This window comes from Symsagittifera roscoffensis, chromosome 3 (assembly GCF_963678635.1).
Source record: "Symsagittifera roscoffensis chromosome 3, txSymRosc1.1, whole genome shotgun sequence".
NCBI lineage: Eukaryota > Metazoa > Xenacoelomorpha > Acoela > Convolutidae > Symsagittifera > Symsagittifera roscoffensis.
The window spans coordinates 71823633-71851302 of NC_087064.1; the positions used below are offsets into that span (position 1 = coordinate 71823633).

The following is a 27670-nucleotide window of genomic DNA, read 5'->3' on the forward strand; positions in this document are numbered from 1 at the left end:
TTCTAGATTTAGTGGATAAGTCTTGATTTACATGCTTCTTTCATGAATTGAACCTTGAAGTTTTGAATTGGTGTGTGTTTTTTAAAATTTTGTCTTGTTCGTTATGATTGTTAAGAGTGTTTCTTTTTTGTCTGTGATAAATTTTGACTAGCAGACTTTCCAACGACCCATTGGAGTTTCTAAAAGTTTAATCATTCAAACGTGGTTTATATTTTGTTTTGTTTATAAATATTGATCACTAGATGATAGGAGTCTTCATTAAAGATAAATTCTCAATACCCACTTTTTGTGCAATCAAGCTGTTCCTTTGTGCTAATTTCTTTGTGCTTTTTATTCGATATTAACAGAGTTTCGAAGAGTCCTTGATCTTCTTTGTATTTTCTGCGGTCTTGATAATAATTTGAGTAATTATTTTGCTCTTTTTCTAGAGAATGTGTTTTCTTAAGACATTTTTCTTTCTACTTTTTTGTATCTATGGTGATTTTTGAACTCTGTGATGTAACGAAAAGATATCTGAGGTATTTATGGGACAGTTAAAATCTCAATTTCAGAAGAGATTTAAACTCATGATTGTTGTAAAAATTGTTCGGTGGATATTAACCTGACGAGTAATTTTCATAAGCTTCTTCCACATCAAAAAAAATTAGCAGAAAAACAAGATTTTAAAGGACAAAGTCCATAATTTGATCAGAGAATATCATGTTATAAAAGGCCCTATATTACCCTCATCCGAAGGAAACTTTTACATTATGGTAATAATTGATGCATTCACTCACTATGAAGCACTCAACCATGTACCTCATTGTAATGCTTGTTTTGCGTATACAACACTTTACGACCATTGGAGAGCAAAGTTTGGATTATCAGAAATCCTTGTCACAGATAATGGTATTGAATTTTTTTTAGAATGAAATCATCACACTATGTGTCCTTTATAACCTTAAACATAAACCCCGAACATCTCATTCCCCATGGATTAATGGTTTAGTCGAAGGTATGAACTGTTCCCTACAAAAAAATCTCCGTTGTATAATAAATGGAATTGAGTCCAAATACACCGAATGGTCAATTGACGTAAAACTATTCCTATTAGCATATGATTCAAAAAGAACAACAACCCTTGAATTATCACCATATGAAGTGGTTTCTAATCACAAACCACGTAAGCCAATTATGTTTACAACAAATTCATCAAAAAAGGTACAAGGTTATTGTCAACCTACAAAAAACTCAATTTGTTACATTTTACCAATTCATACACACGATGAAGATCAATTTCAGTATCCACAAACTTTAAAAGTAGCCCCTGGAACACATACAGAAATTATTTTGAGCCGAGATAAAGAACAAAACGAAATCTATTGAAAAACCGCTAAAAATTTTTCACAGAATGTTCAGTTCCAAATAAATTCACGATTTACGCCAGCCTGAAACCTAAAAATGGGAAAATGGATTTTAATCCAAAATTCTATATTACAAAAAGAAATCTCAAAAAAAACTATCTGAAAAAGATCATTTCAAATAACTGAAAAACCTACAGACAACACATATAAATGTATCGATCCCAACAAAAAAAAATGCAACATTGAGACAATCTTTTAACATACTATCCAGAAGAAAACGCCCTTTGCGAATTAACAACTAACAAAGGAACACTTTCGTATCATTACACTTTTTGTTTTAACATGGGCAACGGTTTATATTTACGTTTCATTTAAAAAACAGCGAAGTACACTTTTTATTTCAATTAAGGCAAAGGCTTCAATTTACGCGCCCATTTAAAAATAAGGCTATACAGAATACCGTACATATTGCTTTAGTGTTCCATTTTTTAAGTCGGACCAAATTGAATCGGTCTGACAAACTCTCTCCAAGTTGCATCAGTAACTTTGGTAGATGTCAAATTAAAAAAGACTTAGTTCTTGTACGCGACCTAAGAAAAACAGGGCATGAGAAAAGCCAAAGAAATTGGTTCCTATTTCAGTTCCATCGAAAAATGTTCTCGTTTTTTTTATGATCAAAAATAACTCAATCGGGTCGATTCCTAAATTTAGGACGTATTTTTAGGCAAAAACAATTTAAAAGAAAAGAGTCATTGTTGTTCAATCTTTATCTTCAGTAAAAACGAAAACAAAAGCCATGTAAGTTATAATATAGTATTTGGAATAAGATTTTTATCCCACAAAAGAGGAAGAAATTTTTTTTAAATAGGTTTCATGAAGGTGACAGGGTTTTTTGTGCTTCCCGCAAAACCAACGGTCTACTTTGTGCGTTTGTGCGACCATGCACCCAGTTGAGTTAAATAATATGCTAATGACGAATATTTTAAAAAACAGTTTATTGTGAGCCAGTTATTGGTTGTCGAAACAAACCATTTCTAACGTCTAGAGAGGGTAGCTAGTCTTTGCGAAAATTGGTAGATGAAACAAAAAGTGCGGACCAACTCTTTGAACAAGAATTTTTCTTGCTTTTCTTTTTGCGGGGTAGGGACAGGTTGCTCGGCTACTTTGGGGCTGGTCTTGAGCGAAAATAGCTTGAGTAGACTGAAATGTTCCACTTGTCCAACTCATGTTTTCTCACAGTTTTTTAAAAAGTTTTTCAAACCACTAAGATAAAGGCAAAACTCTTTAAAATGGCTGAAAATCAAAAACACAGTAAAAAAAAATGGTCGACGAAAAAACAGGTCATTTAATTGCAGTCCGAATCACGTTTGACATGATTTTAAAACTTTAAACCGCTCAACCGCATCTTATGTCTAATTTTGGTGTCTGGTTTGTGTGAAAGAAAATGACATCAGAGCCCAAATTTCCTTCACAATTCGTTCAAAACATATTTCTAGGTTATTTTCTTAAAAAATACAGCTGTAAATTTGTTTGTGAGTAAATTCAGTCAGCCAATCAAACTTTTACGACTAGGATTCAGTTTTATTGATATTTCTATTTGAGTATACATTGCATAATGAGCTCATAGCCACTGAGTTATTGAAGTTCACTCCATTTGTCCTCGCGACTATCACTTTTTGCCGCCCTGGTGCTCAGTTATTCCTTTATTCACATTGTTGTCAGCAGCTCTTTCCGCCCTAAAAAGAATATGACAAGATTAGTAAACAAAATTTTCACATCAAAATATGCCAGCAATTTTTTGTAAGGTGACTTCTTTGAAGTTTAATTGTAAACATTAAATATGCGCTGATCAACCTGGAGGCAAATTTTCCCGATTCCACTTGGCCGGTTCCGCTTTTTGTGGCCTCGCTGCTCTGGATTCTGGCGGCCGCATCTGTGGTCGTTGGAGTTTTTTTGTTTTCATCCGGCATGTTGATACAGTTCTAAATGGAAATATAATAAAATCTTTTGCTTGACATTATTTTTTTCAATTTGAAAAGCTATCGCCGGTTTTGGTGGTTATTAAAAAAATTGAGTTTTTTTGCAAAGTTATTGTAGAGTGTCATTTTATTTCTGACATTATAGGTTGCTTTTTCAGCTCGTGAAGATACTCATAATTTGACACATTTTTAATGGAAAAAGTAAACTAAGTTTTCAAGTAATAAAACTGAAAAAAAAAATAAACAAGTTAATAAAACACACCTGTTTCTATTTTTTCTTAAAATTCGGAGAGATTTTTAGTCAAATATGTTGCTTCTGATCTCTACTGTGGTTCTAAAATGAATGTTTTACTGAAAAAAATGGTATATAAAAACAGTTAGTTTTAGTAATGTGCTTTTTTAGCTCTAACTTGGCGACAGTATGTGTAAAAAGTATTCATTTCATTTCTCAGATATACAAGAATTGTCTAATTATGAAACCAACAACCATATTTGGATAAGAAGTAGATATTTTGGCGCTTTTGTTATGCTGTTCGTCGTTTCTGGCTTTTTTTCATGGCTTGTTGTGCTGACTCAACCAAGTTTGATACAAAAACGACAAGATTGTTTATGAAAATACAAAAAATAGGCATGTGAAGCTAAGATGCACATCTCTTTGGGATTCGTTACCCTTTTTAGTGTGATAAAAATTTGGGGAAACCCCAAAAATTCCATCATTCATTGGACCTATAATTAAAGATCAGCCTCATAACTTTCAAAACTATTCATATTGAATTCGGAGTAATCAAACTTTGAGCTCAAAATAGTCAAATGAATTATTTTTTAGTCAAATGAAAGACAAACAAATGGCATTATAACGCTGCAGTTGTGCCAACTTGTTAACATTTTGCCAACAAAGGGAAGGATTCTATACAGAAACTAGAGCTCTATACAAAAACTAGAACTCTGTTTTGGGCTGTGAAATAGAAAAGATTCCGATTACTGTTACTATCAGAGCGTCCTGAAACACAAAATTTAAATGGTCAACTTGGAAAAATTATGCGCACTAAAAAGTCTTATTTATGATGCTGAAAACACAATGTGATTGAGTTATCCGTAGCAAACTATTACGCACTACGACTTGAAGCAAGATACTGGGGCGTATTAATTTACTATTGATCAAAATTTGAAACTTGATACTTGAAGACCAAACTTTTTGGCTTGTAAAACCTTTCTCTGCCAACATCTATTATTCAGAACCAAGTAGGTCGGAACACTCAGGTTTTTGCGCTGAAAAATGAAAAGTCTCGTAACCTTTTTGTTAGGTGGCTTCAAAAAGTTGGCGCCGATTTGATATTTCTCAGTAAAAATTACACAAAAAAATTAGGAATCCTAAAAAAATGCCAGGGTTGACCAAAAATGCAATCATACAATTTTCATATATGGAAAAATGCTACTCATACACTTTTCATGCAATTCCATAAGTACAGGAAATTGCATGAAAGGTATATTATTAGTGATTTTTCATAAATGAAAATTGTATGGTAAGCATTTTTTTTTGACAGAATTTCTTTTCGTATTTATTAGGATACACCGATTTTTATGCCAAAACAAGAAAAAAATTATTTGAAAATTCAATTACACTATTCAAATGTATTAAAAATGTATGACTAGTATTTTTTCACAGACTTAGTTTATTGAATTGTATGATTAGCAGTTTTGGTCTATGGAGCTCGACCAGGGTAGTCACAAAGCTGAGAACCATCTGAACTAGAGTTTCATGGAAAGTAATAGATTATTATGATTTATATCTGCAAAATTGCTAAGCAAAATACTCGATTTTCAAGACCCAGTTTACTGTGAGAATTGGTTTTTGGGGGGTTTTAGTCGATTCTTTTCGATCTTAAAAAACTAATTATAATCGATTATTATCTGCTATAACCCATTTTATTCATCCCCTTGTACCTCACCCCCTCTCCTTAACGTTTAAAAACGGCTAACAAGCCTAGCGTCCAGTGTTTCGGTTTGAACACCAACACTTGGCTCCTAAAACAAGGTTTCATGACAAATTTTTGTTTTCAGATTTCAAGTTTCAAAGATCAAAATTCTAATCGTAGGCTGTAAATCACAGTTTCATTCTAACAAAGTTATATTGAAAGCCAACTCATAGGCCTTGAGGTTTCAGATTAAGGTTTCAGGAGCCAACAAATTCCCATGTCTAATAAAAATATCAAAAAGTCAATATTGCTTGAACACATTAGGTAACACTAAGGACTATTTAGTGTACTTAAAAAGATTATTATTTTTAAACGTTTAGGCTATTTAAAAAACTACTTTTATACCTCAGTGAAAAAAAACATTAACGTAAGCTGTGGCAGGCAAATTAATCAGAGATTAATGACAGCACACCTTGTATTATTATTTTGTTTTCAAAATTGAAGCTTATAGTAGGAAACAAAGTAACAAAAAAACTGTATGGAGTATTACAAACAGCGCGACGAAATAAAACGCTTTTTATAAAAAAAAAATGCCGGCGCCAAAAGACAGGATTCATAATCAATTTTCAAACGAACTACCCGGGTGATAGATACACAGTAAAACAAAAATAACCCACATAATTTAGTTCCATTTCAGAAAAAAAACGAAGTTCTTATTCAAATGTGTTAAAAAATTATTTTTATATATTTTTTGTAACATAGAAAAAAAAGCTGACAAGCAACTCAAAATATGAGAAAAACTTATTCCTTAACTAAACATTGCATAAATTTTTCAGAATATATAATCACTGAAAAACTATTCTGCTTTAATTATTATCATTATTGCCTACATGTTCGAATCAAATCAACCAAAAACTATCGAAAAAAGTTCACCGATGATGAAGATAAGTACAAGAGCAGCATAGAAAATGAAAACAACCTTATCAACCTTATCAAAGAACCTTATCAAAATTTTTATACGTAACCTAAGTACCGCACTAGATTGGTAGATTGTCAATGACAAAATTCAAATATAAATATGATGATAAAAGAACGATAAATAAAATAGAATTCTTTGCCCTCGCGAGATCAAAACTCAGCTCCCGCGAGATCAAAACATAGAGCTCGTAGATCTTAGACGAAAACCCAGCTAACTGCAATTCGACAGCAAAAAAATGACTACACAAAAATTGTGAATTAAAAAAAAGATTAAAAAATTTGATAAGTAAATTATAAATACCAACAAACTACCAGAGTCTTTGTTTTTACCCAAGGAGTAAAAAATTATTTGGCTTGATATCATATTTTTTCAATATTGTCACACAACAAGATATACCATAGGTTATAGAAATCATAGAAAACGGTAACAAGGACATTTTCAGTGTACATAGGAGTTTTCTGAAAGGAAATTTTTGTGTATGTCCACATTAGACAAAACAATTTTCAAAAGATTTACCAGGAAAATTATTGGAGATCGCTCTATCATACAAAAGAAAATTCTATAAATTATAATCTTGAAAGATATAAGTTTTTACAAAAACAAAATGCAAAAAAAAACAATAAATGTATCCTTATCTAAATCAAATCCCCTCGGGAACAAAAATTTAATGAAAGGCCGTCAAACATACATTTTATTAAACACCAAATCAATATTGGTAACAATTAAGGCACCTTCAAACATTAAATGAAAATGCATTCTTCAGAACTTCCAAAACTGATTGAAAGACATTAGCATTTAACGGCGAAAACCCTAATAGGCGCCACACATTTCAAAGTTGGCAACATTTTTGTCTCAATGTTCTGACGTGTGTGACTTTCCAGTTTACGGATATCAATTAGAAAAAAGGTATCCATTATTTGAATAAAACCGTACAAAAATAAAACAAATAAAACAAGACGGGGAACAAAACAATTGTAAAAATTTTTTTAGAATATTTTGGAGTCTTGTCAGGTTATTCAACAGCAATTAATTTTAGAGCATTCATGAATTTAATTTACTTCTGGAGTCATGATGTAAGCTGTCTCAGGAAAAATTCACATATCGTCAAGTTACATCACAATTTCAAAGTATGACACTAATTTGGACAAAATGAAAAATCTAGTTTTCCCCAGACATTTTAAAAACTAAAGTAACAGTGGAATACATCAATTGATGCAAATCAAAAAACGAAAATTATTGCTATATTCTGTTTCCCTCAATTTTTTTGATCAAGCCTGAAGAAGTAGGAGTGATATCACAACAAAAAGTGCATTCGCTCATAAAACTTTTACTCCTGATGACACAAGTCCTGTATGGTGCGTCCTTATCTGAAAGATCTTTTGCAACAATTTCACCTACTGCTAAGATCCGAAATTAGGTATCGGCAGAAATTCAGACCTGAATTCCATGTCAAGTTTTGTAACAATCGACCCTTGCATACAATGCAAAAAATTAAGATAATTTCTCGGTTGAAAATTAACTTCTCAGTTTTCTTCCATATTAGTATTTGGTTGAAATGATGGCCTCTTTGATTTCTTGGAGGAGAAGGCGACTCCGGCACAACTCAATGGCGTTGTCTTTTGTGACTCTTCGCTTCTGGCGTCCACATTGAGCTTGGCGTCCTCGATAAGTCTGTCGTCTTGAAAAAGATTGGAGTCGAGTGTTAGTCAAATTTAAACATTTACATATAAAAAAAACTTGACCTTAACAAAATTTATGCTAGCGACAATCGTTGGGGAAAAGAATCGGTTGAAAAACATAAGTAAATAAAAAACGATCCTCATACAAAATTGTGAAACAGTTAGCTCAAAAAACAACAAAAATCTAACTATCATCGAAACTCCACAAATTTGAAAACCTACATTTCATAAGGGAAAGTTTTTTTTTCATCAATGAACTAATTGCTAATTTGAATGTTAAAAATACGGTATACTAACGTGTACCACTCTTCGCCAAAACGTTTGACTTAAGAATGCACCAAAATATTAATCTTCTGGTCAAATTATGAAAACAAAATCTGAGTCAACATCTTGCAGTTGTTTCTCTTTGTCAAAAGCAGTATGTCGGAATTTCCAGAAAATGAACCAACTCGACATGACCTAAATGCCGCACCCTTGGAAAAATGGACTGATACAATTACTTTTTCGTTTCATACTACAGATATAGATCCTAAGAACATATCAATATTCATCTAAGATTTGGCAAAAAAAACACTGTTTAGCAAGGGTTGACTCTTTCTTTTGATTCCTTCGAAGTTTTTCAGAAGTATACTCAGTAGCAATAACGTCAGAAAACCAAGCCATAAACATGTTAGAAAAACTCTTGGACAATTGGTAAAGTTGAAGCACAAAATAAATTACCTAAACACACATTTCTCTTTTCAACTTTTCGCGCCAATTCCAGTCGGCTTGGAGAGCTTCCTGATGAATGTTTCAAGGGACCGATTGAAAATTCGAACATAGAAGGCCGCGTGACATGACTAAGAGTTCTGTTTCGGATCTCTTCTGTGCTATAGGTGGGAAACTGAACTGGAGCCTCTTAGACTCTGTTTAGCTGGCGACGACAAAGTTGGCCTGTGAGGAGCTGCATTGAGTTGGGCATAATCCTTGAAACAAAAGTGGGTTTCAGTTTTGGCATACTCTCCAACCGTTGTGAATTCTGGGATAAATTTCGCCCCAAACCTTTCCCGGGTCGAGATCCCGCTCAAAAACCGCTCAAGATATGAGCGGTTTGAGCGGTTTTTTAGCAAGATTTGAGCGGTTTGAGCGGTTTGGGCGGTTTGGGCGGTTTTTTTTGGAAAAACCGCTCAAACCGCTCAAATCTTGCTTAAAAAACCGCTCAAAACCCGCTCATTTCTTGCGGTGATTTTTGAACGGTTTTTCAAGCAAGATTTGAGCGGTTTTTGAGCGGTTTTTGAGCGGTTTTTGAGCGGTCTTCCCGGGTCGAGGTCCCAAACTCATGTCCATACTTTCGCGACAAATCTTTGGCATTTCCAGACTTTCCAGACCAAAATTAGGCATGTCCAGGCTTTGGCGACCAAAACATGGCATTTCCAGACTTTTGCGACCATGATGATCCGTTGCGACTATCGCGCCGAAGCAGAGGTGGCGCGACCAAAACATCGCTACTCATATTTGGTATGTCCAGACTCTCGCGACCAAGAGTTGCCATTTCCAGACTTTCGCGACCGAAAAACTAAGGCGCGACTTTCGCGACCTAGGCGGATATGGCGCGACCCTGCGAGTCAGGAAATGGCGTTATCGGCGTGACCAAACCTAGCTGTTTCCAGACTTTCCAGAACAAGATAAAGACTGCGCGACTTTCCAGACCAACATGGAGACGGCGCAACTTAAAGAAAGTTTTTCAGGGATTTCTCGACCCTGGTGGATACGGTGCGACTCGGGAAACGGTTCGCCCTCAGGTTTTTCAGGGATTTCGCGACCGAGGTGGAGACGGCGCTACTTTCCAGACCGAAGTGGAGATGGCGCGACCAGAATTAAGTTCCTCGCGACTGAGGTGGATACAGTGCGACTTTCCAGACTGAGGTGGAGACGGCGCGACCAAGATTATATTCCTCGCGACTGAGGTGGATACAGCGCGACTTTCCAGACCGAAGTGGAGACGGCGCGACCAAAATAGTATTCCTCGCGACTGAGGTGGATACGGCGCGACTTTCCAGACCGAGGTGGAGACGGCGCGACCAAGATTGTTTTCCTCGCGACTGAGGTGGATTTGGTGCAACTTTTCAGACCAAGGCGGAGACGGCTCAATTTTCCAGACCAATACGGAGACGGTGCGACTTTCCAGACCGAGGTGGAGACGGCGCGACCAATATTTTATTCCTCGCGACTGAGGTGGATACGGTGCATCTTTCCAGACCAATGCGAGGACGGGCGTCTTTTCAGACCAATGCGGAGGCAGCGCGACTTTTCAGACCAACGAGGAGACGGCGCAATTTTTTAGACCGATGCGGGGACGGGCGACCTTTCAGATCAATGCGGAGACGGCGCTACTTTTCAGACCGAGGTGGAAACGGCGCAACCAAGATTATGTTCCTCGCAATTGAGGTGGATACGGTGCGACTTTCCAGACCAGGGTGGAGACGGCGCGACTTTTCAGACCAAGGCGGAGACGGCGCGACTTACCAGACGGTTAAAAATTTTGGAACGTTAAAGAAATTGCTCGACGGTTTTGTTAGAGAATCTTCCATGCCCGCTGTCTTCTCGAGAAGGGATACCAATTTGAGAGTGTTCGCCTCTTTCGAAGCAAGATTTGAGCGGTTTTTTAGACGATTGCGCTCAAAATCGTGCTTCAAAATGAGCGGTTTTTGAGCGATTTAAAAAAAAAACGCTCAAAAAACCGCTCAAATCTTGCTTCAAATTAGGTAAAAAATCTCGACTCGGGTTCCCACACTCATTCGTGGAGTGTGCTGCTTAATTGTTGATCCGCAACTCGGCCAGCTTCTTCTTTTTAGTTTCTCAATGCTAACTTTTGATCAAGCAAAAGTGAACTGTGGTCATATAACAACCAAAACTGCCTTCGCTCTTAAAAGTACCACTAATGCTAGCAGTTGATTAACACTACATCAAACAGTTTTCAAACAATAATCCCGAAATCTATTAGTATTGAAAATGAGTTTCCATAGCAAATTAGAACTAACTGCCCTTTATGGTTTTTGTAAAGATCTCCTTCTGCACAAAACTTTCTCGCAAACACTTTTGAACATTGTAATTTTGCCGTGACAAAAACAATTTTTTTAACTTGTAATTTAGCAGTTAGTTCTCTTTCATGCAAACATTTTCCCCAATGGATTGTAGGTTTTCAAGTTTTTCAAGTTTTTGAGTTTTAACGGCATTAACAACTAATTTTTAGCCTAGAAAGTTTCTTTATTTTTTTACCTACTAATTTTAAAATTGACCATTCAACCTTCCTAAGATATTATTTTCTTTAGTTATCCAAACACCACAAACTTGTCGTAAAAAGAAATTTTTTTAATGGTTCTTCTTGGTCTTCTAGATTTCGTGGATCAGTCTTGATTTACATGATTGTTTCATGAATTGAACCTTTAAATTTGAATTGGTGTTTCTTAAACTTGTGTCTTCTTCGATATGATTGTTAAGAGTGTTTCTTTTTCGATAATTTTTGACAAGCAGATATTCAAAGGACCCATTGGAGTTTATAAAAGTTTTATCATTCAAAAGTGGTTTATATTTTGTTTTGTTTATCTTTTTCAGATCAGTTATCAATTTATTTTCTGAAATCATCAAAAAAACAGTAGAAAACCTTAATTCTTAATATATCAACCCCCATTATCTGCTTAAAAACGCACTACTCTATGAACACTTTTACAAGCACTAAACAATGAAAACTTCAAAGTAGTAACTACACAAACCTTTTAAATAGTCAATGTTTTATAAATATCGAAGTTTTTACAATTTTTAAACAAATACTTAACAACTCATTAGCGTATGTTAAGCACTTTTACTACAAATTTATCGCATCAAGGTCTCCGCAAGCATGCAACCAATGGAGTTTTTACTGTTGTGAGTTAGGACCGATGGGTATAACTCATAGAGTAATTTCGGATAGGGTACACCGTCTGCTCGTCACGCTATCTTATTTTCGGCCGGATAGGTTCGTCCAACTTCTTAACCTAATACCGATCCTAATCTTACTCTTATACTGTCTAGTCTCAGGTTGTTTAACTAGTCTCTGCTAGGCTCAATAGATCTAGGGTATACTGGTTTATTGCGGCTGCTGAAGTACTCGGGAGAGTTCAACTAATTTCTAAGTTAAATTCAAATCTCTCTGGTGCTGAAATTACAAGTAATTTCAGCACTTACAAATAAGTGGATTGTTAGTTAGATGGATCATGATTGGTTAATATTAAATACTTTACATTGGTAAAATATCTAATTTATCCAATCATAAAATGTAGTTTAGATCAGGTTCCACCCATCCGGGTTTTACAGAGTTTTTTAGAATAATCTTTCTGCAATTCAAAAGATGGATGATGGACGTTGGTATTTGGCGAACATCTTATTTCTTCTGGGTTTTCTTATTAGAGAAGTCCCAGATTCAATCGTTGTGTCTTCTCAAGACAACGACTGGGTTTTCGCAACAAACTCAAATCTGATTTCAGAATGGTTGGCTATGTCAGGTTTTTCTGTTTCATTGGTGAGAACTTCTTTGTGTTTGACCTTGTTTGGGAATGGCGTGGAGATTGTGCGTGGAGGGGATGCCTGGTTACTCGGATCTGTACGTATACTTGAACATCGAGGTGGTCATTGGTCTAGTTCAATGAAGTCATTTTCTGCGAAGTCAAGTCGTGCTCTAAATCCTTTGAGTTGTGATTGTGGGCGGCATATTGATTGCAGTTGGCCATTCTTTCTCGAGTGTAGTAGGGTCGTTTTGTCTTTGGATGTTCGTCCTTGGTGTTGTATTCTGATCTATGTATTGCATAATGTAATTTACATTTTATAAAATTTTTATTAGTTTAATATTTTTTAATTATGATTTTAGTTAGTTGTTTTCACAAAAGCTTTTTGTTTTAGTTCAGTTATTTTGAAGAGTTACTCACCCTTGAGTATCTCTTATTAAAAATAGGAGCATGGTCACAAAGCGTGGATGTAGCGCGGTGGGTTAGGCCGGCTATAGAGCATGCTCAGGACGTCCTTCCTGGTGGGTTAGGCCAGGAGTGGGAGTATGATTGCATGCGGTTTTTGTGAGAGGTCCTGTTATGTGACAACGTTTTATGTTGGGTTTGTTGTGGTTTTTCTTATGTTTTGTTGGTTGTGTCCTTTTTTCAAAAATCAAATTGTTTGTGGTATGGGTTTGTCTTTCGACTTTTTTGTGTTTTATTATTTCTTTCTTAGACTTTATAATAGTCTTCAAAAGAATAAATTATCCAGTTTTAAACTGGGTTAATCCGGTTTGGGTACCGTTGGTTTCCTTTTCTTAGTCATGCTGTTATGCTATGTGTTGTGGTGTTTAGTAAGCTGCATTGGTTAGTTTTGTTTAGTATATAATTCCTTTCCAACCGGGTTAAAGGAAAGTTTGAAACGTGTTATCTTGTGTTAGAGTTATCGAGTGTGAAAGCTTGAAACTGAAATTCATTATTTTAAACAATTTTTCGTGGGCGAGCTGTGCGAGTTTGGATAGAATTCTTGTGCGAGTGAATGAAAATAGCAAAAGGTTAGTACTGTATTTGCTTCTTATTAATTTACTACATAGAATTTTAATTTTACTGCTAGTTGTTGGGGGAAATTAAGTTACAAATTTTCATCATTATTAGATTTACTGCTTGTGGGGGAAAAATTTATAAATTAATTTACTGCATTGGTATTATATTTATTTAATTGTTGGTGCAAAAATTTAATAGGGTTTTAAACAGTTTTGAAGAAGTTTGCTATTTTTTATTTTTCTTTTGTGAATTTTTCAGATGATCTAGGATGAAGGCTAAAATTCTAAAGAAAACATGGATAAAGAATGGTGAGTTTCTAATATTTAAATTAGTTAGTAATATGTATAATTCATACTTACCTGTTAGTCGTCGGGGAAGAAACCGTGGGGGAAGATGTCGTGGATGAGATCTGAAGTTGTTAGTAATTTGGCTAAGATGCGGATGATATTTTTAGTTTGAAGCAGTGGCCAAAGCAATTGAAGTGCCTTAATGGTGGTTAGTTCTTCAGTGCCAACTGCAAATTCATAAGGTGTGTTTTGGATTAGATTAAATAATTTGTGGTTGAATTTAGTGTTATGGATGAATTCTAAAATGGGGATTTCTATAGGCCGTACAAACTCGTGTGGGATGAGGAAGGGTCGGGATTCTTCTGCGTTGAAGGCCTTGGTGATGGGACAAAAGATATACATTTGGGTTATGGGATCATAATTTCGAAGAATACCATGAAGGTTAGTATCTTTAATGCAATATGTGAAGTTAAGAAAGAATGGTGAGGTGTATTTGGAATTGATGAATTGAAAACGATGGTGTGGTTGTCTGCAAACATTTTCCCCAATGGATTGTAGGTTTTCAAGTTTTTCAAGTTTTTGAGTTTTAACGGCATTAACAACTAATTTTTAGCCTAGAAAGTTTCTTTATTTTTTTGCCTACTAATTTTAAAATTGACCATTCAACCTTCCTAAGATATTATTTTCTTTAGTTATCCAAACACCACAAACTTGTCGTAAAAAGAAATTTTTTTAATGGTTCTTCTTGGTCTTCTAGATTTCGTGGATCAGTCTTGATTTACATGATTGTTTCATGAATTGAACCTTTAAATTTGAATTGGTGTTTCTTAAACTTGTGTCTTCTTCGATATGATTGTTAAGAGTGTTTCTTTTTCGATAATTTTTGACAAGCAGATATTCAAAGGACCCATTGGAGTTTATAAAAGTTTTATCATTCAAAAGTGGTTTATATTTTGTTTTGTTTATCTTTTTCAGATCAGTTATCAATTTATTTTCTGAAATCATCAAAAAAACAGTAGAAAACCTTAATTCTTAATATATCAACCCCCATTATCTGCTTAAAAACGCACTACTCTATGAACACTTTTACAAGCACTAAACAATGAAAACTTCAAAGTAGTAACTACACAAACCTTTTAAATAGTCAATGTTTTATAAATATCGAAGTTTTTACAATTTTTAAACAAATACTTAACAACTCATTAGCGTATGTTAAGCACTTTTACTACAAATTTATCGCATCAAGGTCTCCGCAAGCATGCAACCAATGGAGTTTTTACTGTTGTGAGTTAGGACCGATGGGTATAACTCATAGAGTAATTTCGGATAGGGTACACCGTCTGCTCGTCACGCTATCTTATTTTCGGCCGGATAGGTTCGTCCAACTTCTTAACCTAATACCGATCCTAATCTTACTCTTATACTGTCTAGTCTCAGGTTGTTTAACTAGTCTCTGCTAGGCTCAATAGATCTAGGGTATACTGGTTTATTGCGGCTGCTGAAGTACTCGGGAGAGTTCAACTAATTTCTAAGTTAAATTCAAATCTCTCTGGTGCTGAAATTACAAGTAATTTCAGCACTTACAAATAAGTGGATTGTTAGTTAGATGGATCATGATTGGTTAATATTAAATACTTTACATTGGTAAAATATCTAATTTATCCAATCATAAAATGTAGTTTAGATCAGGTTCCACCCATCCGGGTTTTACAGAGTTTTTTAGAATAATCTTTCTGCAATTCAAAAGATGGATGATGGACGTTGGTATTTGGCGAACATCTTATTTCTTCTGGGTTTTCTTATTAGAGAAGTCCCAGATTCAATCGTTGTGTCTTCTCAAGACAACGACTGGGTTTTCGCAACAAACTCAAATCTGATTTCAGAATGGTTGGCTATGTCAGGTTTTTCTGTTTCATTGGTGAGAACTTCTTTGTGTTTGACCTTGTTTGGGAATGGCGTGGAGATTGTGCGTGGAGGGGATGCCTGGTTACTCGGATCTGTACGTATACTTGAACATCGAGGTGGTCATTGGTCTAGTTCAATGAAGTCATTTTCTGCGAAGTCAAGTCGTGCTCTAAATCCTTTGAGTTGTGATTGTGGGCGGCATATTGATTGCAGTTGGCCATTCTTTCTCGAGTGTAGTAGGGTCGTTTTGTCTTTGGATGTTCGTCCTTGGTGTTGTATTCTGATCTATGTATTGCATAATGTAATTTACATTTTATAAAATTTTTATTAGTTTAATATTTTTTAATTATGATTTTAGTTAGTTGTTTTCACAAAAGCTTTTTGTTTTAGTTCAGTTATTTTGAAGAGTTACTCACCCTTGAGTATCTCTTATTAAAAATAGGAGTATGGTCACAAAGCGTGGATGTAGCGCGGTGGGTTAGGCCGGCTATAGAGCATGCTCAGGACGTCCTTCCTGGTGGGTTAGGCCAGGAGTGGGAGTATGATTGCATGCGGTTTTTGTGAGAGGTCCTGTTATGTGACAACGTTTTATGTTGGGTTTGTTGTGGTTTTTCTTATGTTTTGTTGGTTGTGTCCTTTTTTCAAAAATCAAATTGTTTGTGGTATGGGTTTGTCTTTCGACTTTTTTGTGTTTTATTATTTCTTTCTTAGACTTTATAATAGTCTTCAAAAGAATAAATTATCCAGTTTTAAACTGGGTTAATCCGGTTTGGGTACCGTTGGTTTCCTTTTCTTAGTCATGCTGTTATGCTATGTGTTGTGGTGTTTAGTAAGCTGCATTGGTTAGTTTTGTTTAGTATATAATTCCTTTCCAACCGGGTTAAAGGAAAGTTTGAAACGTGTTATCTTGTGTTAGAGTTATCGAGTGTGAAAGCTTGAAACTGAAATTCATTATTTTAAACAATTTTTCGTGGGCGAGCTGTGCGAGTTTGGATAGAATTCTTGTGCGAGTGAATGAAAATAGCAAAAGGTTAGTACTGTATTTGCTTCTTATTAATTTACTACATAGAATTTTAATTTTACTGCTAGTTGTTGGGGGAAATTAAGTTACAAATTTTCATCATTATTAGATTTACTGCTTGTGGGGGAAAAATTTATAAATTAATTTACTGCATTGGTATTATATTTATTTAATTGTTGGTGCAAAAATTTAATAGGGTTTTAAACAGTTTTGAAGAAGTTTGCTATTTTTTATTTTTCTTTTGTGAATTTTTCAGATGATCTAGGATGAAGGCTAAAATTCTAAAGAAAACATGGATAAAGAATGGTGAGTTTCTAATATTTAAATTAGTTAGTAATATGTATAATTCATACTTACCTGTTAGTCGTCGGGGAAGAAACCGTGGGGGAAGATGTCGTGGATGAGATCTGAAGTTGTTAGTAATTTGGCTAAGATGCGGATGATATTTTTAGTTTGAAGCAGTGGCCAAAGCAATTGAAGTGCCTTAATGGTGGTTAGTTCTTCAGTGCCAACTGCAAATTCATAAGGTGTGTTTTGGATTAGATTAAATAATTTGTGGTTGAATTTAGTGTTATGGATGAATTCTAAAATGGGGATTTCTATAGGCCGTACAAACTCGTGTGGGATGAGGAAGGGTCGGGATTCTTCTGCGTTGAAGGCCTTGGTGATGGGACAAAAGATATACATTTGGGTTATGGGATCATAATTTCGAAGAATACCATGAAGGTTAGTATCTTTAATGCAATATGTGAAGTTAAGAAAGAATGGTGAGGTGTATTTGGAATTGATGAATTGAAAACGATGGTGTGGTTGTCTGGAGGGAGTGTGTAGGTCAAAGTGATTTTGGATGAAACGATAATAAGTATATGTGTGTGTTTGTTTAGTGCGCAACATAATATCGTGTGAGCAGTGCAAATCTCTTTCATGTGGTGCAAGGAAATGAAAGGTTAGTGAAAATATTTGGAAGCGTTCTTTAAAACTTTCGTAGGCTTGCGTGTCTGTTAGTGCTTCTGAAATAATGTGGTCAAACTTGCGATCGAAGATATTTAGTGTAAATACATATGGTGTTTTAATGAAAAATTTCTCGGTGATTTGTGGGTTAGCGAAGCGATCGTCGTCTAAGAATTGATCTTGGTTAGTTCTGATGATGTTATGATCGTAATATTCTAGTGTATATTCATTAGCTCGGGGTGCAGTGTGTGTTTTTAGTGATTTTTTATATCCAATGTAAGTAAATTGTCTAGGTGTTAGTGTTGTAGTGAGTCGATATAGCATGTCCTTATTTCGTTCTATATCGATATGAGTGTTAGATAAAGGTAAGCAAAGGGGATTTGTAAAATGATAATATGAGGTCCAAGGAAGGGTAGGCATTAAAACGTATTCGTCTACAAAGTTACGTGTCTCGTTAGTGTCATGAGGGGTGTTTAAGGTGTATTGTGGAAATGAGGGTAAGGTGATAGCTAAAAATTCTTTTGTGTTAGTGTGTTGTGGATGGTTGATATATTCACGGGCTGTTCCTGGTTTCACTGGGAAAGGATGGTTGGGGAACTTCCTTTTAAAAGTGCGGTAAGCTCTATTAGTGCTGAGTGAAGATTCAGTAGTTGTGGATGATGGTGCTAATGATTCAGTATAAATTGAAGAGGGTGTAGGGGTAGGATGGTTGGATGAATCTATTGTGGATGAGATTTGGTTTATGGTTGGGGTGTCAAGGTGATAGGGTTGTTGTTGTAGGGTAATGAAATTATCTAGTTCTGGGGAGATTCGGGGGGTGTCTGGAGAATGAGATGATTGGTCTGAGTGAAGTGAGGAGTAGGTTGGAGTGACTTGGGAAGCATAAGAGGGTGTAGAATTGGTTGGGTCAGGGTTATTTGGTAGTATGGGTTGAAAAGGGGGTTGGGAAAAATTTAAGGAATTGGTGTGAAAATTATTTGATGGAGATGGTTCAGAGTCGGCAAATTCATCGGGGGTTTCAATATTCGGGTTATTGAGTTGTGAGATGGAGTATAAAACTGAGATGTGTGAATTAGTATCGGAATTCATGCCGGATGTTACATTACTGGATGGGAAATCGGGTGGCGGAAAAGCAAAAAGTGGTATTATTGGGATTGGAGTGGTGAGGTTGGTTGGGTGGGAATTTGATCGGTGTAGGGATCCAAGTTGTCGGCTCATCGTGGGCTTAAAAAAATATTATTTTGAGACTGAAAAGCGGTGGTATGGGGTTGTTCTATAATTTGTTCATAAGTATTTTCATCTTGTGAGTGGTGTGGCATTATATGTTGGATGGGACTTTGTGATATGGTTGGTCTAAAATTATTATGTGTTATGGCTAAATTTCGAAAATTACGTGGGACTAGGGATAATGGATGGTTATGTGGTAGGGGTGGTAACTGTGGTGCTGTTGGTGTTGTGTCTGCATTGTTATGTTCTTCGTCGTATGTGTTCTGTCTTGTTGCTATTTTTGTGTTATATTCTTTTATTTGTGCGTCTAAAAGAATTTTGTTTATAGATGTAGAAAATATTCCAAAAAATCCTGCAAATAGTATGCGTGCTACACTTGCTTGTCTATTGACTTGTGTGTGTATAGCACATGTGTTATAGATTCCTTTTAAGAGTGAAAAAAGAAATCCAATAAAGTTAAACATTGCGTATAAAATAGTCAGTTTTTCTAAGATGTAGTAGGGCCATCCTAGAAAATCAAGAATTTCATTCTTAAGTGTAACAAAGCTAAAAATATTGATAGGTGATATATCTTGGGGACGGTATTTTTCACCGTTTAGATATATATAATCTTTAATGTCCTTAAAATATCCGCTATAGTCTTGCGTATAGATGTCTGCAAATCCTGCGGTTTCGGCAAGTTTGCGTAAGTTTTGGTCAATTGATTGTCTTTGTATTGTGTCCATTTGTGTTAATAATTCCTGGAATTGTTGTGTTCTAATGTGATGTTGAATATCTGATTTTGAGTATATTCCTATTGATTGTAAGTCTATATTTGGGTTTCGAGCGATAGCGCGAATGCTTTCTGGTGAAAATTTTTTGAGTGATTGCATTAATGTGGGATATGGGGTGAGAAGGTAATATTTATCTTCATCAGGGTTTAGTTGTACTACGTTGTGGCTATTTTCTGATCCACATGGAACTGCGGTATCCCAGAAATAGGTTCTTCGTGAAAGTGTGTCAACGAAATGTACTTTATTCTTATAAAAGATAGGGATTCTTTTATAGCATCGTTTATCTTCAAAAACGTATAGTGGTGATACTTTTTTAGTACAAGTATAAAACCATAAGATGTTTCCTTCATAGTCTAAAAAATTTGATCTATTTCCTGATAGTAAATATCCTGCGTAGGGTATTTTTAATACTGCTAGTGCAAGTGATTGTAATATTTGTGTTCTTTCTAATTCGCATAGTTGGTGTAATGTTTCTAATTCGGAGAGTGACATTTCTTGAAAAATTCGGCTAATCGTGTAGTCTAGTTTCATATCTAAGTGAATATCATAGTGGATATTACCAAAATATGTACTATTCATTAGTGATAGTTCTTGTAAACGTGTGCTTTGATCGTCTTGGGGCTTTAAATGTCCACCAGGTTGACCTGTATTCTTTTGAAAATTAACTGGTATATATGATGTTCCTTCGTTTAGGGGATGACTTGTGGCGTATGGGTCGACTTTTATTTTTCCAGTGGTCATGTCGAATCCATTTTCGTATTCAACTAATATTTCAGAGTATTGTGTTTTGTGAAGTGGGTTTCTGTATTTACATGCAAGTTCTGTTTCTTGATATATTTGAAAACGTGTTAATTTATTTTCTATATTATGAATGTTTCGAAAATTAGAACTTATTTTTCGTAATGGATTTACTTGTTCATATGGTATTGATTGTATAAAATATTTTTCGTGAAATTTTATCATACGAGCGTGTATTTTTGCTACTTGAAATGTTGTACATGTGTCTTCGGGGAACCAAACAATTGTTGCTTGTGTTCTGGTTGTAGGGTCGCAATAACCTTGGTCGTTTTTACAAGGTAATCTAATTCCTTGATAAATCATTGTGTTGTCTGATAAATCTCGTGTGAGTTGTATTTTTTCGAGTTGTATTTTCCAATCGAAAAACATTATTTCTTGGTATCCTTTATTTTTTGTGTCTGCTTTGCAGTTTGATGGGTCATTTATACCAATGTGTGGTATCCAGTGTTTATCGTGCATGTCATAGGTTAATCGTCCGTGTGCGCCGTTGTATGGGTATTTTTCATCTAATTTTATATGTCCTTGATATCTTTCAAGTTCTGCTTGATGTACAGAATCTGAAAAAACTTGGAAATATACTAAATTTCTATCTGTGTTTTTATTTTTTGTGATGTTTAGTCGGAGTAACTCGTTTTTACAATCTTCGGGATTGAGATGTAAAAGTCGTTCTATATTACTCTGGTAGAATGATTCATGGTCAAGTCGGTTTTTATTTCCGTTTGAGACTTGTGAACAATGTACTTTCTTTTCAGAAAATGTTGCTGTGAATTTATATCCTATAACTGTAGTTGCTCGGGCTTTTGAATAAAGTGTTGCTATTACATTTGTAGTTTCTATGGCTTGGGGTTCTGTTTCGCACTGTGATACTTGATTTATTGCATACTTGTGTAGTGTTTTTTGTTCGTTTTCTTCACAATCGTAATGTGTTACTAATAAATCTTGGGGTCCTGTGCGGGGAGAAGGGTTTATGTTTTGATTTGAGATTACTAGAAAAAGGAGTTGGAGAAAAATTAATAATTTTAGAATATACATGTGTATGATAATCCTGAGTATGGGTTATAAAATGTGATGTAACCAATTGTCTTTTTGGTATATCTGTCGTATTTATATATTACTTCAGTGGTTATAAATGGTGGTGGTAGTGATTGGGCTGTTATGTTTGGTGGGTTTAATGGGTAGGGATGTTGAGTAATGTTGTTTAATTTAACTGTGATTTCAAACTTTAATTGTAAACTGTTTTGTTGGAGTATTTGGATATTGTGATCACGGATATCGTCGTGAATGTCTTGTCGGTATTGTAGTCTATTTAGTGCCCAACTGTGGAGTCGGTTACTTTCTAGGTGTTGTCCAAATAATGGTGAAGGTGCTGTGAATGTATTCCAGTCTAGTCTTAAAGGAATATTTGTTGATGATTGTTCTCGATATCTGGCGTCGAGATTATTTGGAAAATTTAAGTTAAAAGGTGGTGGTGAAATCTGGCTTATTGATGGTGTTGATGGTAGTGATAATGTTTCTGGTAGTGATGAGGATGTTGTTGTATCCGTAGAAATATCTATTGGATCATTGACTAAATTTAATTCACCTTGTGTAAATGAATGTGTTGTCCAATATGGTAGTCGTGATGCCTGGTTTGGGGGGTTAAAGGGATTTTCACGTATTTGTTCAGATGTTGGTGTTGAACCTAAGTAATCTGATGGTAGGCTTGAGGTGCTACGTTGTGAAAGAAGCGTAGGGGTTTCTGGTAATGTACCAATGGGGTTTTCTGGAGTGTTTTGTGATGGGGATTGAGGTATGTCAAAATGAACTCGGGGAGTTTGAAAATTTCTGTTTCGTCGAGGATGTATAATTTGTCTATTTATTTCGACTGTATTTTGGTTTTGACTAGGATTTCTTATTCTACTTAATTCTTGTGGTAGTGTTGGGTATAAGTTATATGTTGGTTCGCTTAGAGGTGCTTGTCGTTGAACTGGTTCTAGTGGTTCTGATAAACGAGCGTGTCGTTCTTCAAAAGTGTATGGGTTATCTTGAAAGGAAATTCGTGTAGATGTTTGAGGATTATGGGTAGTTGAAGGTGTTGTTGGGTTATCTTGGGATGATGTCGGTGAAGACTGACTTTGTGACTTTTGGGTAGCAATTTTTGATAGCTTTTTGGTCTATTCTTTTAGTGAAAAAGTTAATGTTTATTATAGTATTCTTCTAAGAAAAGAATTAGGAGGATTGTTGCTAGAGCGAATGTGATGATTGCTTTCTTTATACATTTGCATATGGTCAAAATGAGGGATGATAGAAATGTTATGAAAATTACAAATAGTAGAAAAATATCAGTTCTACTGAAAATAGTTCGTATCATTTAGACAAGTTTTATAAATCGTACCTGTGGATATAATCAAGGGTTTTTGAAAGTTGGAGAAATAGTTCGAATATAGTGTAGAAAATTAAAAAAATATTACAAAAAATGATTAAGAGTATTAGAAAAGATTCAAGGATATCAAAAAGAAATATTATGAAAGTTTCAAGTATCGTAAAAAATTGTTTGAGGTTTGTGATAATTTTAGTGACTGTTTGATAGAAGAGCATTTAAGAAATGGCTTCGTGATCGAATATTTTTTGTTGTTTGGGGCAATTTTCAAGTGTGGTCGGATTATTTATTAGTTTTTTGACAAGTGGGTTGAGTTTTGTAAAAAATTTTTGGGGGCAATTTTTATGGTGATCGGGAGGTCTTCTTTGTCTTTATTTTCATTTGTCAAATGATCTGGGGTATTTTTGAGATTTTTATACTTTAGGCTAAATAAAATGGTCGTTCTTTTACTTTAGGCTAATTTAACATATTTGTTTGGGGGATATTTCAGGTCTGAGTTGGGGAAATATTGTTGATCTTTGGTTTATTAGATAACGGAGGGTTATGATATTATGGTGATATTTATTTTAGTTGTCAAGTTGGAGTGGTTTGCTTATTTTTGACCTGGAGGTCGTAGAGTTATAGTTATAGATATGCCTGGAGTTTAATATTTTTCGTCTAGTTGGTTTGTGTTAAAGTTATAGAAGGTGACGGATTGGATGAATCCTATTGGCTAATTTTGAACTAGAATCGCTGCGTGTTTGTCAGCATGTTATCTTGAAAATTGAAAGTGTAAAATGTTTCAGAGGTGCAAAGATTATTAAATGTAGAATTAAGGTTGTTTTTGAAATTCAACTTTCTTTAATATTTTAGATTGTGGGATGAATACTTTATAATTTTTACGTGGTTGATTTCTAAGTCGTGAAGACTCTCTATGTTCTGATTTGTCGATTTGTTCTTGGGGTATTATTTGTTCTGTCATTTTTCTATTTTTTCTTTCTTTTTGAGATGTATTTTGATCGAGATTTTTTGTATTGTTTTTTGTGGTGTTTGATTTTGTATTTTGATTTCCGAGGTGAATATCATTTTGTTCCTTTGTTATGTTGTCCGTATGTGGGTCATTTTGAATAACTTTTAAACCTGTAAAAGAATATAATTGAGTTAGTTCGCGGAGTGCGTATTCTTTTGGATAATAAGGTAATAGGTTATTTCGGTGTTGAACGATTTCTTTTTTATCTGAGTCGGTGATTTTATATGTGACATCAGTGGGTTTTGCAATTATTTGCTATGGTCCCTTACGAAGGGGTTGTAACTTTTTTGAAATTCCTTTTTGAGTATTAAAATTGGGTATTAAAACAAATGTTCCAATTTTTAAATCGGAGGCTGGTGTAAAGCGTGAATTTATTTGTTCATTAATATTTTGCCTTTGTAACAACTTTTTTGTTACCTTTTGGTAAATTTCATTGTGTTTTTTATCTCTGTTTAAAATCCATTCGGTGTGTGTACCGGAGGCTAATTTAAGAATTTGTGGGTGATGAAAATGATCTTCATCGTGTGTATGTAATGGTAGGTTATAACAAATTGAGTCTTTATTTGGTTGACAATAACCTTGTGCGTTTTTATGAGAGTTTGCTGTAAACATTATTGGTTTGCGTGGCTTTTGGTTAAAAACCATTTCATATGGTGACATTCCTAAAGTTGTCGTGATTTGTGAATTATATGCTAAGGGAAATAGTTTTACATCTGCTGACCATTCGGTATATCTTGTATCATTTCCATTGATGATACATCTGAGATATTCTTGTCATGAACGGTTCATACCTTCGACTAAGCCGTTTGTCCAAGGTGCGTGAGATGTACGTGGTTTGTGTTTAATGTTATATAAATGACATAGTGTGATGATTTCATTATTTATGAATTCTGTACCGTTGTCTGTAACTAAAATTTCTGGTAGTCCGAATTTTGCTATCCAGTGTTCATAGAGTGTTGTGTAAGCGTAATAAGCGTTACAATGTGGTACTGGGTTAAGTGCTACATAATGTGTAAATGCGTCAACAATTACCATAATGTAGGAGTTTCCTTCGGATGAGGGTGAAATTGGTCCTTTGGTATCAAATGAGATACGATGATTAAAGTACAAACTTTGTCCTTTAAAATCTTGTTTTTGTGCTATTTGTTTTTGATTTGGGTAAGGTTTATTTAGTTGACATACTATACAGTCATTGCATAGTACTTTTATCCAAATTGGTGCATTTGGGAAATAAAAGTTTTGTACAAAATTTGAATATGTTTTTTCTGATCCAGAGTGTCCTTTAATATTTTGTGTATGTGAAATATTAAAAGCTATAAGAATCATACTTAAAGGGAGACAGGGAACTGTAGATTCATTTAGTTTGTATTCTAGAAGGTCTGTGTTTTCGTTAATTGTTGTATTATTGAATTTTCGAAAATATCGGAGGAGTGTTTTGTTTCCTAGAATAGTTGAATCTGCTTTGATAGGTTTAGTTTTATATTTGTGCCATGATTTCAGTTGTCGAATTACTGGGTCAAGGTTTTGATATTGTTTCAGTGTTGAAATTGTAATTGTTTCTGTTGGGGGGAGAAAAATGTTTTCAATTTCTAATTTAGATAAGGGTATTGTGTCAAGTGGGTCATGGAGGTCAAAAACTTGATTTATTGTGTATTTTGAATCGTTTGTTTGTGGTCCTGATAAGTTTATTTTATCAGTTAAATTTTCTTTTTCAGTTAGTGGAAAATGGTCTTTTTTAGGCGGGTGTTGTTTTATTCTTTTTTGTTGGGTGTTATTTTTTATCCATTGTGAATATGGGATTGGTTTAAAAGTTGATGTTCCAAGTAGATCAACTTCATAGTGATTATTTTGACAATCTAAATAAAGTGGGAAATGTTGTAAATTATTTATTTGTGATTGTTCAACGTCAGTTTTTACTGCATATTTGCATTCCAATCGGGGTGATGTTTCATTTTCTGCAAGGTAGAATTTTATGTTTTTGGGTATTTCGACTGTGGTTTTACGTGTAAGTAATTCAGGTGGCGTATTTCGACTTAAGGTGTCTGGTAATGCAAGATTTTTTCCTGCGGTCCAAACTATATGTAAGTTTGGGAATTTCATTAAAATGAGTTGAAATCTATAAACTCGGTGGTTTGGATTAGACTTTTGTGTAAAAAGAAAGATGATTGGTTTATGGTCTGTGAATAGAACTGTGGGATGTTTTGATCCAAGTATCAGAAATTCATATTCTGTTAGTGTATATATTATGGCTGTACATTCTCTCATTAGAGTTGAGAGTCGTAGCTCTGCTTGAGTGAATAATCGAGAATTTGCTGATATGAGGTTCATTTTATTTGTACTATTATGTGATTTTAATAATGCTGCGCCGATGCCAAAGTTCGAAGCATCGCACATTGCATAAAATGGTTGATTTGAATCTGGAATTGTGTTTGAAATTTGTTCAGTTAGAAGATTTTTAATTTCTTCAAATCGTGCTTGATGTTCTGTATTCCATTCAAAATTATTTTGTTGTCCAAGTATGTTATAGAATGGTCGTAGATATAATTGCATTTTATAAACATATTTGCTTAAAAAGTTTAACATTCCAAGGAATTCTTGGATTTTCTTTTTATTTGTTGGTGGTTGGAGTTTTTGAGTAGCGTCTATACGTGATTTCAATGGAGTGATTGTTTTTCTTTCTATATTATGTCCTAAGAATTTAACTTTTGTCAAAAAGAAGTGTGATTTATCGGGGGCGGCCTTCAGATTTTCGTTCTGAAGTATTTGGTGATATTGTTCTAAAACATTGAACATTTCCTCTTTTGTCTGTGATTGCATAAAAACATCGTCTAAATAGGTGATTGCATTTTTCTTGAGTATTAGTGGTCGAAAAATTTTGCTCATAAAAGCTGAAAATGCTGCTGGTCCTATGGATATTCCATAGAATAAGCGGTTGAATTCGTATTGTTGGTTTCCAATAACAAATTGTGTTAAGCGTCGTGATTGTTCATCCAATGGCATTTAATTATATGCACTATTCATATCGGCGGTGGTAAAGTATTTTCCGTTTATTTTTGTTAAAATAACTTGTATTGGTTCAATGGGCCAATTACACTTTGATTCATCTATTAGTGAGTTGAGGTATCTAGCATCGAGAACAATTTTTAATGATTCTCCTTTGGCTAGAATGATAACAGGGTTGATAAATGTGTTGCCTTTTGGTTGTTCCTCTTTGTTTAATGGTGATATAATGTTGTATTTTTCTAAAATGTCGAGTAATCTGTTCACTTTATCGTGTAAGTGAATTGGTACTTTACTTGCTCTTTGTTTTTTGAAAACTGCGTCTGGTTTTAATGGGAGATGTAGTGATGAGCTGATTTTGCCAACATCAAATTTGGATGTTGCATAGACTGATGAATATTTAATTAGCTGTTTTGCTAGTTTTTCAAATTCGTCTTGTGTTATTTGTGAATGTTGGAAATTAAACATTGTTAAAAATTTCTGAGGACTCTCTGTGTAGTTACTTATGTTGAATGTAGGTTTGAAATATGGGGTCTTTGTGAAATAATCCGTATTTCTGTTTTCGTTACTTATTATACTATTTATAGATAATTCTTCATTAAGAATTGTGGATTGGCAAATATCTAGTAATTGGAGTATATTATTTACACGATATGCTTTTTCGTGTATTGGTGATATTGTAGCGTTGGTTTCGCAATAGCCTAAAAGTCCTAAAGGTAATGTTACTTGGTAAGGTGTATTGTTGTATACATGTAAGGAAATAATATCTGAATTCGAGTTTTTCAAATATTTTATTGATGAGATTGTGATTTTGAAAAATTTATGAATAGGTTTGAATTCAAAATCTGACATATAAAATTTTTGTTTGTTTTGTTTTTTATCATATTGGTGAACTTGCTTT

At 34.5% G+C, this 27670-nt stretch overlaps 1 long non-coding RNA gene across 1 annotated transcript; it reads right to left on the bottom strand.

The window, feature by feature from the left end:
• Window positions 1-2883: 2883 nt before the first annotated feature.
• LOC134842883 (uncharacterized) lies at window positions 2884-3726 on the bottom strand. The gene is made up of 3 exons (XR_010162564.1): window positions 3585-3726; window positions 3198-3325; window positions 2884-3079 (listed from the first exon to the last, which is right to left on the bottom strand). It is a non-coding gene; the product is annotated as an uncharacterized LOC134842883 (long non-coding RNA).
• Between the last annotated feature and the right edge of the window lie 23944 nt (window positions 3727-27670).